Here is a 15,956-nt window from a genome sequence, read left to right on the forward strand (position 1 = left end):
GAGGAGTTAATGAGTGGATTCCTTAGCTGTGTGCCATTATTATTGGAATTCTTTTTCAAATGTTTGTAATAGATTTACAGAGTGGACAATATAATTAAAAATGCAAATACCTCAGTGCTTGTCTGTTAGATATTCACTGAAAATTTTAGGATTCATCGAAAATTAAAGAAGCACCCAGTACATAACAGTAAGAACTACAACTACATGAATTGTCATGGGATTCTTTTTTGTTGTTGTTGTACAGCTGACTGCTACTGTGTTGTAAAGGATTTGCTCTGCCAGGTGAAATGCTAAGCTCTGTCAAGACAGACTAACTATTGATTTAAAAACTGCCAAAATCTGAAGGGCTTACACAATGAGGAACTTTATTTCTGTTCAGCTTAACAGTCCAGTGTGTGTGTGTGTGTGTGTGTGCGCGTGTGTGGTGGGGGAAGGGAACATAGACTGGGGAGGTGAGGAATGGGAGGCTCTGCTCTGTACATTCCTTCTTGTAATGCTTACATCTTTGTTCAAGTAGTGGAATCCAAGGTGGGAGAGGGAGAAAACGGGGAATTATGTATGGGCAGTTTTTTTGCGCCGTGTCAAGTGGTGTACATCATTTCCATCCATGCTCTATTGGCCAATTTTATGTCCTCAAATTAACTGAAAGGAGCTGGGAGATGCAGTTAACTATTTGTACATGAGGAAGAGAAACCTGGCTATTGGTAAAGCGCTAGCATCATCTGCCACACTGGCATTTAATTGAATGCTGAAGTTGTATGACTTTATGTCATCAGTCACACACAGGCCTAGTAAACAGAAACACATATGCACATGATTCTGTTGCACTGTCACAACCTTCCAGTGAGTGACATATTTATAGGAAATCCAGATGCATGCCCAAAGAGGACAGAATAGCCTTTCTTCCCACATCTGCACAAAAATGTGTAAACCCAGACATAGAATAGCATATTTGAAAACACTGATTTGCTAATAGTTATCATAAAACCTATGTAATTATGCATGATATTTTTTATTTTGAATTTTTAGAACTTGGTTAAAAGTATGTTTTAAAAATGAAAGTTTTGTGTTTGAGGAATGGTTGTCTAAGGACTTGCTCTAGACAATATATTATCATTAAAGGTTTTCAAGGTAGGAATCACTATCTTGGACAAGATACTTAATCTCCGTGTGCCATCTATAAAATAGAGATTATAATAGTACCTACAGCATAGAATTATTGTGACCCTTAAAAGAACAGTGCCTTGTACATAGTGAACAGCTGCCATAATTAATCCTATCATCATCTTTCATTTTGGGTCATGAAGATCTGAACTAGGACTGTGAGAGTAAGAATACAGGGCAGAGGTGAGGACACCAAGCAGATTTGAAGGATGGAATGATATAGGTGAAGAAAGTTTCTACCTGAGGTGATGTCTAGATATTATGTACCATACACCAGGCGTTGTGCTGTTTCTTCACATACTAATCTTCACATAGTAATCCACATACTAATCTGGTGAGATGGGTAGAAGCATCTCAGGATGACTAATGAGGAAACTAAGGCTTGAAGAAGTTGTGATGTATCTCAAAACTGTATTTCTAAGTCAGTGGTGGAACTGAATAAGAAACCCAGAGGAGTGGCACTTTTAATTATTTATGGAGCATGTTAAAGATGATAAAGGTAGGGCTAATAGTTTTTAGTCTATGTTAGAGAAAGGACGTCCACAATATTATGGCTACATACTCTCTGAATTTGAAGATAGAAACAGGAAAAAGTCATCCTAAGACATTAAAACGCATGGAAATCTACATAGGGAATGAATTGAACCACCTGTAGAAGTGGCTCCATCCCTAAGAGGTGGCTTTTAAATTTTTTATGGTTAGAAATGGATTGTCATCTAGTGAAAGATAGTAGGGCTTTCTCAGTAAGCTCCGATGTAATACTTCTGACGTAATTGTGCTATTTCGGCAAAAGATTGGTGCATTGACAGAATTGTAGAATAAGGAAAGCCAAAAATAAGGCTGTGTGGAGTTTTACCTTCAAAAGAAAAGTGAAGAGATTAGACACTATGAAAGTCCCAGGCCCTTGGAAACAGGTGTTAACCCTTTTTTAGTGAGATGACTTTGTCATCTCTAATTTCTCAGGGTTAAGATTATTCCATGTTCTTTTCTCTGGGTATGAATATTCACCAAGCACTGTGATTGGGCAGTTCATTCTTGCTATGGACATTGAAGAGAAGTGATACACTGACCTGTTGATATCAGTACCCAGTTCCATTGTCATTCAGATTGATCACTCGATCTCATGTAAATATTCTTAGCATGTACACATTTTCGTAGCTTTATCTTCTCTGAGCTAACTGTCACTGACCTGGCAACTTGATGGCTCTGACCTGGTTAATCCACTGAGGTTCATCTTACCCATGAGGACCTGTCTGGAGCAGCCAGCAAGTTTCCCTCTTTGAACTACTTCTTTGCATCCAATTTAGCAAATTTCCTTTTTTCCTTGCTGTTGATAAAGTGAATTACGTTTGACCTATCTTAAGAAGACTAAGAAGACCACCTTAAGAAGAGTAGAGAAATGAATTATTAGGGTCATTTCTTTCCTGCTTATATGTTTTAAAGCACATGTTCATTATCAAGAATTAATAATAGTGAAACATAAACATTGTTGAAATACCAAGAAAACTATGTAAATTTTTAGCACCAGAATATTTATTGGATGCTTATTACTCTGTACCACCTATGAGGCTAAACTTCATGTGTATTATCTTATTTAATCCTTAAACCATCGCCAAGAAGTAAATTTGTACTCTTTTACAGATGAGAAAATCCAGTCTTGGGTTCAAAACTTTGTCTTTGGTTTCATGGCTAGTGAGTAGTAGAGCTGTTATTTGATTCCAAGGTATGTTAGACTCCAAAAATCACAATTTTGTTTCCCCAATTTAAAAATTTTCTATCCTACTTAAAAATAATCATCATTGATGTTTTGTGTATTTCATGTGTCTTTTTTTCTTTTCAGTGTTTCACAAAATTGGAAATATACAACACACAGATATATCTTTTCTTCACTTAACATAGTTTGTAAACATTTCCCATACCATTATTGTTAAATACTTGTTTTTTTTAAAAGGCAGATTAATCAGTAACTTTTACCTTTTTGTCTTTCTGAAGAATACGTGAACTGATCTATAACTTTAACACCAACAAGAAGCTATAGGTTTCAAAGGTAGGATTGATATAAGATAACCAGAAAGACGGAATTCCCAGAAGGACATGATAGTTAAAAGTCAACCAGACAGAGTGAAGAAAGAGGTGAGTAAGCAGTTTAGAAATCTCTACCTGGTTTAGGATTCTTGTGCTGAAATAAATCGAGGAGGCACAATTTTCCCCTCAGGCCATATAGTTACAGAGGTACATTGGGAAAGAATGTGGGCAGAAACAGACCAAGCATAAATGCTCAACTGCTCTTAGGGTACTGTGAAACAGTCAGTTCTGTATTTACCTAACATATATTTTGTTTGTGAAAGTGCTTGGTGAAAGTACCTTTACACAGTAATAGTTGATGTCTTGAAATATTTAATTTTATTGTTCAGGCTTTGTTTGTTAGTGCCGTAAAGTGTTAAAGAATAGGCCTTCTTTCATTCAGCAAGGCTGATGAGTGGTCAGTCAAGATGAACAAGTGGGTCTGAGCAAATTAGACAAACGTGAGAGGACCATGTGCCAATAACTTGACACATGTCCAAAACAAAAGGCAGCCCTGAGCCAGGGGGAAACACCAGAGGAGCCTAGGGGGAAACACCTGAGATCTCTCTGCAGAGGCCTGAACTAAGTCAGAGGCGGGAAGCACCTAAGGGAACTGAGTGGGTCATTGGCATTCCTCACTTCCTCATCTGAATGGATGGTGCTATCTGCATTATGGTCTAACTGGCTGGGAACTGACAGGACACAGCATGGCAGTTACCTAGGCCACTTTGAAGTTAGCCGCAAGTTGAATCAGATGCCTTGGGAATGTGCTGTCATAATCACAAGGAGCACCTTTGCTCCACAAATTTCCCACTTGCCCTATGCCTCTAGAAAAGACAGCTCCTGCTATATCAGGGTCCCTCCCTGCCTTTGGTTTTTGTCATGGACTAGTCGGCTAATGACCAACTGGATCATGGCAAAGAGATCTCCTCCCAGTAAGTCACTAGCATTTTCTGAGCAGATACTTTTGTCTTCTGAACCCTTTCCTACTGCCCTCTTTGCTGTGCTAGCAACTTTTCTGACCTTCTTTGGGAGCCAAATGGGAAGAAATAAGTTAAAAGAAATGTTCTAAGTGAAGACAGCATATGTCATTATGAAAAGCACAGCAAAGCACTAGCGAAGTCTTGGCTAGAATGTATATTTCACTGAGATAAGGGACACAGGAACAGGGACAGGTTTTAGAATGAGTTGTATTCATTTCTTGAATACTTAACCAGCACCAGGTATTTGAGTTCCATGCTAGGAACCAGAGATAGCAAGTCAGTTTAGTGATAGCTCTCAAGGAATTTAGGGTACAAGGATAGAAGGACCAAATTCATCTGTGATGACACAACAGTGTGGAAAGTCCTGTCTCAGAAGTATGCCTGGAGGAGGCTGGGAGGTGGGGTGAGTATGTCTTGATCATTTTTGGGGAAAGGAGGAGTATTTAGAAGGCTTCCTGGGAAAGATGACATTTACTTAAGCCCTGAGGAACAAGGAGCAGGTAGAGACAAAGACATGCAGGAAGGACATTTCTGGAAAGATGAAATAGCATGACTGTGTATCTGAAGGTTTGAAATGAACTTGGGGAATACAAGTATGATAAACTTGGGGAATACAAGATATTACTGGTATGTGTGGTGAGAGAGGAAGCTAGAGAGGTAGATGGCAGTGAGATCATGAAGGGACTATGTGCTCGTCTAAGGAATGTTTTCTTGAAAGCTGTAGGGAGCCAGGAAAGGGTTTCCAGCAGGGGAGTGGCTCCCATATGATTGTGGCACTAGCAGAGAACATGGAGTTGATTGAGAGCAGCATGCAGTAGGCCAGGCATCCACGTTGAGGGTGGAAGGACTGGAGAGGGGAGCAGGAGAAAGGGAGATTCCGGACAAGGCATGAGGGTGACAAGTGGGAAGCTTGATGGATGTGGAGAGGGCGAGTGAGAGGTCTGGGTCTGGGATAAACTCCCACCTACCACCACAGGAGAGATAGAGACACTGAAGAAAAGATCAGGTCTGAGGGGGAAAGATGAGTTTATTTGTGGGCATGCGGAAGGTAAGATGCTTTTGGGATATCTAAATGGAGATGTTCAGTAGGTAGCCGAATATAAGAGTCCAAGGCTTAGGGGAGAAATTTAGCAGGAGATAAAGTTTTTAGAGTAATCCATGTGTAGGTGAATGCCGAAGCTACGGATATGAATGAGATCACTGAAGGAGAATGAGAGGATATGGAGTTGGAAGGGTAAATTAGTATGCAGCATACCATCATTTAAGGGAAAGCAGAGGAAAAAAGTCCCTTCGCAGGAGGATTTGTCAGAGTGTTAACTGGTATTGTAGAAAAAACCAGGCAAGAGAATGGCAGAGCAGTGTTATCATGTTAAATATCATAGAGGCTATATTGATCCCATGGCCTAGAATTAAAACTTGCAGATTAATGAATGAAGTTGTCATGGATAAAACTCTTCAGGCTGTAGAAAGGCAAGACCTTGGAGAGAAGCACTGTTAAGACCGATGAAAAGAAACCTGAAAAGAGAGAGACTGAGAAGGAACAGGTAGAGAAACAGAAGAATCACGAGAGCCTGACCATGGAACCAAAAGCAGGGAAGCACGTCCAGGAAGACTGCAGTGTGCATTGGAGTGGAATGGTCAGTAAATATGACTGAAAAGTTTCCATTGGATTTGGCATGTGAGAGGTCATCTGTGACAGCAAAAGCAATGTCAGAAGTGGTTTACAGCACACAGTGATTGTTGTTTTATGCTATTCCCCGGACTCTCTTTGAGAGATCAGAGGAATGCTTGAAAAACATCAGCAATCACCACTTCCTGGAGGAAACAGCAGCGATCACCGTTTCCTGCTGGATCTGCCAGTTCTATGGGATGTGAGCTATTATGATGATGGTGGTATATGTCCTGAAAAGCTAACTATGATATAATTAATGGAGGAATTTCATAACTCTCTGGTCATAATGTATATGTGTTTAATCAGTGGCTGGTGTGGGAATGAGCATTCCAGGCATCGCTGCTGTCATACTGAAGCAGACCCAAAAGGCAGAAGGTGGTGGTAACCAGTCACCAATATTCTTTTTCTGGGGTCTGGTCATCAGCTATGATTGGGACCACAGTGGACTCTGGATGTTTTAAGCCTGGTTATTCCATGTTAAATGTTGAGGACCACAGACATAATGTTCCCTCCTTCTAAGTTGCTTTGATAATTGCTTTTACCTATTGTGTTTCCAAGTTTATTTCATCATGTGATTTTTTTTTTTTAAATTATAAAAGCAGTATATGGTCATTATAAAAAATCATGGAGGCAAGAAAAGTCAACAACTTGCCCTTCCCACTTCCAGACTCTCCCCACCCTTGCTGAGGTTTCCAGTGTTGGGTTTCACGCTGTACTGGGCTTATTTTTATGATACCTGTCTTCTCCACTGGATTATGAGATCATAGTGGGCAAGGACAGTGCCTCTCATTCACTTTTGTCTCCTTACCTTCTACCACATAGCTTGGAACAAATAATCAGGGTCCATTAAATATTAATTGCTTAAATAATTGGATAAGTGAATAAATGAATGAATAGGGTGATCCCTTAGGCTTTGCCCTTGTGACTGTTGCTTTCATCCCTTCCATTGTAACTTCAGAGAGAAACTGGATACAAGAGGAGAGCACCCATTTTTGTGACTTTTTGATTTGTAGGAGCACTTACATGGATGGTTTTGTGTTACAGAATAGGATGTAAGGTCTGCAGCCCTTTATCCAGCCTAGAGATGCAGATTTCTTGAATTACGTGAATAAAGTTAATGACTGGCAGGGAATAAGTCAGACATGACAGGCCTCCATGGAATTATAAGGTTTGATATTTATAATGCATTTTATGTTCTTTGAAAGAAGCACATTGGAACTTCTACATTAAGTTTGACAATCTGGAAACTTTTACTGTGCATTCTCTGCATGTCAGATACTGGGATGTTAATCACAGGTAAAGCAGAGGGAAGAATCCTATCCAAGAGATGACAAGCTACCATCTCCTCCCAGAGGGGTTCGAAATGCTGTGGGCAAAAACCATATATGTAATTTAAAAGGGAGGATGGAGAAAAACATGACCAAATTTAGCAAATCAGAATGCCCTGCTGATCATGAGACCACAGGAAAAGCGGCCTTGAAGTAAAGTGAGAGCAACAATTCTTTTTACCTAGAGATTTAGACTTTGGATCATGGTCTTTCTGCCTATACTTAGAGCACTGTTTCTCCTGGTGGGCTCTGAGACTGCCCACATAAGAATCTTTGTTAAAATTGCATATTTCCACCTGACTCAAGGACTGTGCAATTAGAATATGCAGATGAGGATCCCAGAGTCTGCATTTTTATCTCCAGGAAAACTCATGTAAGTTAGAACTGGAGCTAGGAGCTACTCATATAAGAACCTAATAGAACCTAAACAGCTTCTGACAGGGATTGTAAACACTATTTAGGTCAAAAGGATGTCTTGAAAGTCTAACCTTTCACATCTTCAATGAAATCCATGGAATAATGGCTTAAGTACAGAAAATGACTTTTGTCTAGTTCAAAATTCAAGCATCTGTTACAATTATCTGGATCACCCCTCAGCAAAAGCTCTCTTGGTTTTTGCCCTAAACTCGGATTGGGGTCTGTGTGGATTGCTTTAGGAAATGGAAATAGAACCAAACTTGCCATAATATATCATCTTCACAGTGAGATTCAGCTGAAACAGAGTATATTTTATACTAGTTCCCAGTCTTGAATTTTTTATAATTCATAGAAACAGCATTGGTTCTGCAAGATTTTTTCAAAACATTGAGTTACGAGAAATATTCATAATTCTAAGAAAGAGCTGCAAAACATTAATCCAATTGCAATACTAGAAGAATATATGTGCATGCTTCATATGATGAATATTTTAAGGGGATAATACCAATTTTAGTATATAAGTTCTGTTGTGTTTCTTTTTAAGAAGTTAAAAGATTATAAATGTCATAGTTTTTCATCTGTCATTTGACAACTCATTATTTTTAAATTCTTAAGCTCTTTTTCTACAGGACCTCTGAATAAGATAAACATGTTTTGAGCTCTTTTTAGAATACCTTTTGCACTCTGTTTCCTAGTTTAAAGTATTTTTTAAGGGTTACTTTTGAAAAGTATACTTGTATTACAGATAGAGGGATTGCATAAAGCATTGACTTTCTTTAAAAATGGGAAGGAGGCAGTTAAATTAGATTCAGACAGTCCCCCTTTTCATCTTTTTCTCACTTCTTTCCCTCCCTCTTTTCATCATCTTCAACTAAACAACAAAACAGCTTTCCCTTGTTACATTGCTACTCTGCCTCCCTCCCACTTCAAGCAGTTCTAACAAAGCCCTCAGAGCCCGCAGCCTTTAAGTGTTGGCTCTGCTTCGATCTAAGAGCAGAAATAGCTTTATTATGGAGGTAAATTGTGGATGGGAGCTATGAGTAATTGTCAGATACCACAATAAAATGGCCAGGGCCTCATCAACAGGGGTTCTTAACCTGGCTACAGATCAGATTCACCTGAGGTAGTTAAAAGACTACTGCCCAGGCTTTTTGGAATCGCAAATGATGATGGACCCAGGTGATTCTGATATGCAGTCAGGGCTGAGAACCAATTTAGTTAAATGCCTCAGTGTTTCTCAGAGGCAGCCTTAAGATCCTCTTTATCTGAATCTCCAGGAATTCTGGGTGAAAATGCAGCTTCTGTCTCTGGACCCTAGACCTGGTGAATCAGTTGCCAGGAGTGTGGCCAGACTTTTTCATCAAGTAAGTGCTCTAGATGATTCCCCTGTATTCTCTGGGATACTCAGTGGTTTTGTTAGACCTGGTTTAGGGATGAGCATTGGAAAAAGCTGGTGAGGATTACTGAGAATCAGTGTTCTAGCTAGTTTATCTGTGCCGAATGGCTTCTCCCTGCACTTCTGGAGAACTGTATTGTTCACTTCTGGCCTGCACCCCCTATTCTGTGCTTTACCCAGAGAGTGCTTTTAGGAATCTAAATGACTCATTCCATCCTGTGGTTGAGTCCGTTAGTCGACAAACACTGCATGGTGTGGAGGTGTGAGAAGTGAACACCGAGTTAGTAGGATGTTTATCCCAGCTGACAAGAATCTGAGATTCTGTTTGGAAAGATGTAGTATACATAAAAGGTAACACAAGACAGCACGGAATCAGGCCCATAGAATTCATGCAAAGGAGTGGGCCTGCCTCCAGGGGCTGATTGGCAGTTCAGAGGAAGGAAAGATTTCTTGTGGTCCAGGGAAGGGGGAGGAGACTTGGAGAAGAGTTGAAGAATTAATTTCGGATCAGAGCATTACTCCATTGGAAGTCTTCCTTTTCCTAGAGGATTTTGATGCATAAATACCAGTAGTTGTAATTTTGTCCATATTATATGGGTGTAATTAAAATGAGCTGTAGTTTTGAGTGAATGTTGAAGTAGCTGATGAAGACAAACATTGCTTTTTAGTTTTTGGTATTTAGTTGCCGTTATCTTGTGATTTAAGTAGACATTATTCAGAATCATATATATTTTGTTTGAAGAGGAGGGTAAGTAAAAAGAATGACAAACTGTCCACATTTTTCCTCCCTTCCCATTTTTCCACATGGAACCTAACATTTAGTATTCTGTTATTTTTCACTTTTTTTTTTTTCCGGTGAATCAGTATTTTGTACCTCAAGGCATGTTTGTGTTTATTTAGCCAACTCTGCTGGGGAGGAAAAGCTGAGGCGTAAAGGTTATTTTGGTAATTGTGGCTAGAATTAGGTGAAAGCCTTCTGAACTGGGAAAGCATTTTGCTAGCACAGGTGCCAAGACTCTAAAATAAAACTTGGACAAAGGGTCTCTCTGTCCTGTCATCCATCCTGCACCAGGAAGAGAGACCCACGTTAGCCTTTCTGCTCTGTATCATGTCTGTGCCCACCTCCCTTCACAAACACTGGAAAGGCTACTCAGGCAGGAATTATGCCTCTGTCTCCAAGGTTGGCTACCTCCTGGGTAAGTCTGGTGGTTGGAATAATATGATAAATAGGATGATGCCTTTGAAAAAAATCTCCATTTAGCTATTTTTTTCCCCCTGTACACCCAGAGGAACAGCTGTGGCAGCAAATGCAGACTTGGATCAGGCATTCATATTTAGTCTTGTTTGACAATCCCAGATATTTTTAAGCAGGATTGAGTCAGGCAGCCAGGAGCATAGCATTCAAACTGTGTTAATCAGCCAGCCTGTTTGGCACGCAAGGACCTTGTTTTACCCGAGTAGTAAATAATTCTAAATGAAGTGATGTGATGTACTGAGTGTGCCCAAAGTCACAACATTCAGTACTTTACTACAGTCTGTCAGCATCTCTTTTTATGTGCTCATTCTGTTCACTGCTTCTTCCTTGTAACATTTGAATTCTGTCTCTGGCCAGATCTCTATTCATGGTTTTTACACATAATGGGATCCTACATTCCATGCCAGAATGACCCTCCTGTTATCCCTCTCTCCCTCCCTCCATGCCACATTGTCTGGTAGATGCGGTGTTCATTTTTTTGTTGGGAATGTTTCATATTATGGCACTCGTTTCCTTCTTAAGACTGGATTTTGTCATTCACCTCTGCTGTAGATTGGGGCATCTCATCCCATGAGCCTGTTCTCAATTTATGAGCTTTCTTACATCACCTGCAGCCTGCTGGTCCCAGGCTCCTCTCTGTCCCTTCCTTATAGCCAGGGTTCTGAAGTCTTCACTCTCCAGTCTTTCCCTCACACTGTGCGCTACCCTCCTTGTTTCTTTCTGTGAAGATGGGAATGAATTTTCACAGCTTTCTTCGATCTCGCTTCTAACTCCTCCAGTCACTCTGCAGATATTCCAAACCAACAAGTCAAACCCAAACACAATGACCTTGTTCTTCTCAAGTTATAAACCCCCTTTTTCTCCCTCTAATTGCCAGACATTTTGAAGGCATACTCTAGCTCAGGTTCTCAGGCTCTTAGGTTTATGGAGCAAGCAGTTTAATTTTTTAAATGAGATCGTGACACAGAATTGCCAACTATTTTGATAAGAAAGACACTCACTATCATTTAATAAAAGACAAAGATTTTAACCTACTAGTCAGGATATAATCTCTGATTAAACAACAGTTCTCGTAAATAAGTAAATTAGGCTTCATGATCAGAAAGCTGTATCACCTTCTTTCCATTTTCCTCATCTTGCCAGCCATGAATACTGTGTCTCAGAATTTGGCAGCTCCTGTTATCCACTGGCTTCTCAACGTTTGGGGTTTGGCTTCCCTGCAAATCTCTCTGTTTTCTCTCGAAGATGACAACACGTTCCCAATGGTGAAGTCCACATCTTCCTTACCTGTTGGTTGCCACGTTGCCCCGCCTTCTCAGTGACACTCTTTGCTCCCTTGTCTTCTTGGCTCCGCTCTCACAGTTCTCTTCCTCTCTGCCTGTTGGGTACCCCCTGTCCTCATAACAGGAGATTCACTTGCTTCTTCTCCCCTCAGACGACTCCTCCAACCCATCTCTATAAAATGACTGTCAAGTGGTATCTCACAACCTCAGGCTTGTGTTTCTACCGCCTCTGTCTCATATGCATTTCCTTTGGTATCTCTTATTCCAGCAAATTTGGAGCTAGTGGTATCTGACTCTTCAGATCTTCAAAAGTTACTTCACAGTCTTCCATGACCATGAAGCAGATGGACTGGAAATTCATAGCCGTGCTCTTCCACATGTCAGCAGAGTGGCCTTGGAGAATTTAGTTAATGTTTCCGACACTGCTTCTGCATCTGTTAGTGGGACTACTACTATCTCAGTATTTGTTGTAAAAATTAGAGATGATGGTTGCAAAATGTCAGTTGCAATACCTGGTACATAATAGGCCCTCAGAAATGACAGCTCTTCTTATTTACAGTCCATCGTCAAGTGGTATAACAGGGCTTGGAGGGGAGTGTTTCAGAGCCATGCCTGACACTTTTCTTGATCCAAGTTTGCAAGTTTGTCCCCTGCTATTTTCTCAGTGCCTACGACTTTCCACTTGTGTTTAAGGTAACAGTGACAACAGTTGTCAGTTGATTAATTTCAAGAGTCTTCTCTGAGCAATAGACAGTCAGGTAGCAGTTTCAAATCTTCATCTAGAGTAGAAGTATTGTGCTAAAAAAATATAAAGTGTCTATCTGGTTGAAAGGAGGGTGTGTGTATGTGTGTGTATGTACTCTTGATACCGTGGCGGCCAGCTAAAGCCTAAGAGTCAGCTCAGCATTGGCCAGGGTGACCTTGGTGCACAGTTTCTTACCAGGAGTTGCTGTAGCATTTGGAGAATTCAGTGTGTGGGCAAGGATATTAATCTACTAAGTTAATTTTTCTCTAATAGGAAGGGACAGTGCAAGATAGGAGGAGGACCAAGTTCTTTATAATCTTGTATTTTACTCTTGTATCACTCCACAGCATTTTAACATCATTAAATATAGAAGGTGCTCAATATAAATGTTGATAGTTTCCATAAGAAGGAAAACCCAAGTGGGCTTTCTTGTAGGTCATTTCTTAAACATTTTCCCTTCATAGACCAGAAACACAAATGTAATTAATCTCTAATTGGGAAATTGTTCATTTTGAACAAGTCTTGAAGCAATTTATTGAATGTCGATGCCGAGTTTAGGGTCGGTTAGCAGTCTGATACCCATGTGCACACTTGAAAATTGCTGGATTCCTGTTTGAGTCATTCTCTGTCCCTGGATCTCTTTTCAGGACAGGTAGTGAGGTGGCTTTCTTTGTGTTGATACCATTTGTTTAAGCTATATTATTTTTTGTTTGTCTTTGATTTGGTTTAACGTCACTGATGTGGCACTGAGGTGCTTAGACAAAGATACATTTCTTTGTCTAAGATTGGATGCTAATAACAAGAGACTTAAAGACTCAGTTCTTTCTATACTGACAGAGTTCTTGATGATATTTTTTTCCCTCTGGTCTGAATAAATATTGGGGATGAGAAGAGGGCAGGGAAGCATATGCCCCAAACTCTATGTGTTGATATAAAAAGTGACCCACACTCAACAAAACCAGTCTGTACCAATGTGGGGAGGGGTTGCCTTCCTCTGCTCTCTTTTAGTCCCTTGCATTTGTGTGCTTTACTGAGTTATCATGTACATTATCTCATTCTATCTCTCAATAGCCCTGGTTGATGAGACAGTGAGAACTCAAACATCCCTTTTACGAGCAAATGGAGGCTCAGAGCAGTTGAAGTTTACCTAAGTTAAGTGAGGATGCTAGCTTGGAATCTATCTTCTGATTCCAGTCCAGAGCAATTTGTAAGTATCGCTAAATGCCTGCTAAGGGCCTGCACTGTGGTAAATACGGGGGAGACATTGAGGAACAATATAGATCTGATCCCTGAGCTGGTAGAGGATACATCTAGTGGGGAAGCAAGGTACTGAGTAAATTTCTATAGTAAATTTTATATGCCTTTGAGCAAAGTGCTTTAAAGAACTAACTATTGGACACCATGTGAGGCCCAATCTATTTGAGGGGATTCAGGGAAGATTTAATTGAAATTTTATGACACCATATTGCCTGTTTGTTGGTAGTACTAATTACATTCTTTCTCTTCTTTTGTAGGAACTACATTAAGCAAGAAATAATTATGAAATGTTTTCATATTATGTACTTAATCAAATACTATACTTAATTTCTATACTAAGCCGTAATCCAAAGTTGGTAAAGATTAGCCACACCACAGAATTAAACTTTAAAGTTTCTTCTTTGTTACTTTGGTATTTTCAGTATGTTTTCTTGGACATAAAGTATTAGTTTGGCTTTGTTTAATCATAAGACTTAGGTAAAGAAAAAGTTTAAATATGTTGCAAGAGGTCGGATGGGATGGTGTACCTTCCCCTTGGCTCCCTTCCACTGAACTTCCGAAGATTGAGGGATGGCCTTATCCTTGTCTTTCACAAATGGCATATGTCTGTGGTTTGTAGCAGTAGTAGAGCACTTGTGTTGAGTTTTCTGGTTTCTCTTGACCTCACTCATTATTTTTAGAGACAACATAACTTTATGGCGAATAGCGCAGACCCTGGGGTGAGAAGGCCTAGGTTCAAATCCTGGCCCTCTCATTTAGTAGCTTGTAAACTTGGCTAGGCCCTTACCATTTGGTGCCTTAGTTCCTCATTCAGAGAATGGAAATAACGGTAACTTTCTTAGACCTGTGAAGATTTAAATGAGTTAATTTGTGGTAAGTGCTTAGAATTACACCTGACCTTTAGTACATGCTCAGTAAGGCTCAGCTGTTGTCTGTCTTTTTTTTTTTTTTTTTAATCAAATCTTAACTTAAAGGGTCCTCAGAGTGCAATGAGACTGGAACCAAGAGAAGGAGAGTAGCCTACGCTTGGACTGCGTCCAGGCCCTTGACCTTGTTAGCACCTTGTACTGATTAAACTAGCACAGTTACCTTGCTGTGGGGATAGTAGTGCTGACGCAATAAGTGTAAATGATTATTTACATAGCTCTTGCCCTGTTTGTAATAATAAAATTTCAACTTACTAACTGTCCATATAATATGTCCTAAGGTTTAAAATGTTATTATTCTTTGCGGTTTTACAAAAAGGCAAATTAATAGCTGGAGGTAATAATTTACTTTCTTTAAGCATTTCTAGTCACCTTTATCTTTCTATTTTCAAGCACTATTAATTAGTTAATCTTAGAGAATAGCCACAAAAATATGTAAGGCTTGTTTTCTTAGCATTTCATGGTACTCTCAATGGAGAGAACCTACTGTTATAACGTGTTAATATCAGATAGATCTTGAACCCACGAGAAGAGATAACTCTTTATAAAGAATAAGAATAAATGCCAGTGAGTAGTTAATTTATTTGGGAAGGATTTATTGTGCTATGATCCTACATGAAGCAGGCTGGCTGTGCACAGTCTTGCATGAAAGGAAGTGCCCCAGAAGTTTCTGAACCCACACATACATAGAAGAACCCGAGAGGTCACTTCGTCCAGTCTGTCTCCATTATAGTAGTGGCCCTAAAATGATGATAGCTTTTGAGGAACGGGCGTGGTCCACTTGGAGAATTCTGGGCACAAAGGAAGAAGATAGCCCTGATTCCCTATAAAAGAATGTAAACCAAGCCTTTGTGTTACTTTGCGGGGGTAGGGGTAAAGGAGGGTGGAATTTCAGCTTGATGTGTTTATTAAACATGGATGCCAAGAAATGAGTGCCAGGAAGGGCAGGGAATGTTATTCTTTTAAATCACTTTTTGAATGACAGTATCTGTAGTGAAAGCTACATTGTATCTCAGAAGGCTTTGGGCTAGTTGTCGTCTACCTGGTGGTGGTGAAAAAGAGTTTTGCACTGATGTAGTTTAGGGCCGATTATCTATCTCTTTCTGGGATACTGGCTGTAATAATGGTTATATTGGTAAACTACTGATTTGGTACTTTTATTTTTGTAGTACAACTGTGTCTCCCTAATTCAAAGCAATTCTGATTCAGAAATAATGATAGCTTAGAGTGGGTCTAAATTAAAGGCTATCTTAAGAAAGTTATAGGGAAAAGATTACTTAATTTTACAATCATTCTCAGACATTTTGTAAATACGAATTTTATGCTTTTATTCTTGGACATACTTGAGACAAAACCAGTTTTAATTAATGAAAATTATGATTAAAAAAATTTTTTTTCACCTTATGTAGAAGCTTGAAATAAGCTGAATGTTAGCACGTAGACGTTTTGGGGTACAACCCTTAATA

General features: G+C 39.6%; 1 protein-coding gene and 1 long non-coding RNA gene across 2 annotated transcripts in view; both read left to right on the plus strand.

The window, feature by feature from the left end:
* The window catches only part of LRRC1 (leucine rich repeat containing 1), a 122,538-nt gene that overhangs the window by 50,999 nt on the left and 55,583 nt on the right, over window positions 1–15,956 (plus strand). The window lies entirely within an intron of this gene.
* On the plus strand, window positions 11,431–13,976 carry LOC111731193. The gene is made up of 2 exons (XR_002776979.1): window positions 11,431–13,514; window positions 13,822–13,976. It is a non-coding gene; the product is annotated as an uncharacterized LOC111731193 (long non-coding RNA).

Source organism: Pteropus vampyrus, unplaced genomic scaffold (genome assembly GCF_000151845.1).
Source record: "Pteropus vampyrus isolate Shadow unplaced genomic scaffold, Pvam_2.0 Scaffold353, whole genome shotgun sequence".
In the NCBI taxonomy this organism is placed as follows: domain Eukaryota; kingdom Metazoa; phylum Chordata; class Mammalia; order Chiroptera; family Pteropodidae; genus Pteropus; species Pteropus vampyrus.